The sequence below is a fragment of the Drosophila ananassae genome, assembly GCF_017639315.1.
Source record: "Drosophila ananassae strain 14024-0371.13 chromosome 4 unlocalized genomic scaffold, ASM1763931v2 tig00000054, whole genome shotgun sequence".
NCBI lineage: Eukaryota > Metazoa > Arthropoda > Insecta > Diptera > Drosophilidae > Drosophila > Drosophila ananassae.
In genome coordinates this window covers 9,177,170-9,179,327 of record NW_025319037.1, presented here as the reverse complement: position 1 = coordinate 9,179,327, position 2,158 = coordinate 9,177,170, and the positions used below count along the sequence as shown (strand labels likewise).

Here is a 2,158-nt window from a genome sequence, read left to right as displayed (position 1 = left end):
TCCGATCTGAATGAATTATACATCAATCGAAAGGTATTGTTTTAATTAGAATAAAGGTTTTTTACATCAATTTCACATTCTTTCAGACCAAACGTTTTTATAGTAGACAAAAAACAAAATACTCTGAAAATAAATTTGTATTTTAAGAAAAAAATTTTGTTTTTTTAATTGGCTCATTTGATCTTATTTATATTTCACGTTGAGATAGTCCTTGAGATGACGCAACTTTTTATCTAATATATAAAATTCTCGTGTCACAGTTTTCGTTGCCATACTCCTCCGAAACGGCTTGACCGATTTTGATGAAATTTTTTGTGCTTATCCGGTATCTATGAGAATCGGCCAACATCTATTTTTCATCCCCCTAAATGTTAGGGGTAGTCCACCCCTAAATTTTTATTTTTATTTTTTAGACAAAATTTTTAATTTCTCTTTTTTCTACAATAATAGTAGGCGCCGGTACGTGATACATTGTTTGATAGCTACTCATTATTCTCTGCTCAGTTAATTTTATGTGACAAACCGATATTGTGTTTACTGAAAAATTGTGAAAAAATTTGGAAAAAATGTTAATTTGAAATTTTCTCACTTCTCAAATTTTGCGGGAAATTTTCTCACTTTGATTAATTACAATTTACGATGCCGAGGAGAAGACGGCCTGACTTAGGTCGTCGTAGTCAATTAAATGTGCGAAGAGCTACCTCAAGTGCTAACCGCAAAGATCAAGAAAATAGTCGTATTGCTATGTCAGAATTGCGTTCTTTAGTGAGTGGCAATGTAGGAGATAGGCTTAGAATGCAACGAGTTCGTGCACATTAAACACATCAACAGCAAGCTAGACATAATGAAACTAAGCGAATCCGCAGACGCAGTGCTCCTGTGATTCTTGAACGAGCTGCATTCCACTATGATCCGGCAATTGATTATTGTGCCGACAAATCAGTAAAAATTGGGGATATGAAAACAATTTGTAAATATTGTGAGGCGTTAAAGTACACTGGTAAATCTACTGGATTATGTTGCGCTGAAGGCAAAGTAAAATTGCCACAATTGGTCCCACCACCAGATCCTTTACGCTCCTTAGTTTCTGGGATTGGAAATGATTCGAAGCACTTCTTGACCAACATTCAGAAATATAACAACTGTGTTCAGATGCCATCATTTGGTGCTACACATATTATACAAGCCAATTTCATGGCCACTTTTAAGGTATTATATAAAAATATTCAAGTTTGTATTCAAATATATATATAGGAAATAATTAATGGCCAAATTTTGAAAAATCACAGATACAAGGACAATTTTATCACTTACTGGGAACTCTGATACCACTACCTGATGCAGATCATGAATTTTTACAAATTTATTTTATGGGCAATTCAGATGCGGAAATTAATATTCGTTGTGCTCACAAACCAACAGTAAAGAGAACCATTGTCCAACAATTACAAATGTTTCTTCATCAGAATAACAATTTAGTAAACATGATCAAAATAGCATTGGATCGGATGCCATCTGATAGCCATAATACTGGAAGACTGGCTGTGAAAAGACTGATGAATAACGTCATTGAGACAACAATCGTAAAAGGAAAATACAAAGGAGAGGATGTCTTGATCGCGCGGATACCAATGATTCCAACGGACACACCATTCGATTTTAAACGCTTACAATTTCCAGTACGTCTGGATTTTGCGATGAATATAAATAAATCGGAAGGACAATCGTTAGAAGTTTGTGGAATCAACTTGGAGTTTCCCTATTTCGCGCATGGACAATTAGACGTCGCGTGTTCGGGCGTCGGAAAACCGCATTATCTTCGCATAATCTTTAATAAATCTCCTATAATAGCTTGTCATTCCTAAAAATGATCGAAGTTCCTTTAGTGTTTTAGGTATTGGGAAGTTTTTAATTGTATGGTTTTTTCGATGTTGGTTTTAACTCCCTCTTCTGAAATCGTGTATCCCAGAAAATAAACTTCTTTTTTGAAAAAGTGGCATTTGCCCATTTGTATCCTCATATTGGCTTTTTGTAATGTTGAAACACTTTGTTCAAGTTTTCGGCATGGTCGTTTTCTGTTTTGCTGAAAACAATGATGTCGTCGACGTACACAGAACAGATTTTCCCTATGTGTTCTCGCAAAATGTCATCTAAAGCT

General features: G+C 34.9%; 1 long non-coding RNA gene across 1 annotated transcript; it reads left to right on the top strand.

Moving 5' to 3' along the window:
- The first annotated feature begins 583 nt into the window (after nucleotides 1-583).
- On the top strand, nucleotides 584-1,578 carry LOC116656389. The gene is made up of 2 exons (XR_004311354.2): nucleotides 584-1,209; nucleotides 1,290-1,578. It is a non-coding gene; the product is annotated as an uncharacterized LOC116656389 (long non-coding RNA).
- The last annotated feature ends 580 nt before the right edge of the window (nucleotides 1,579-2,158 follow it).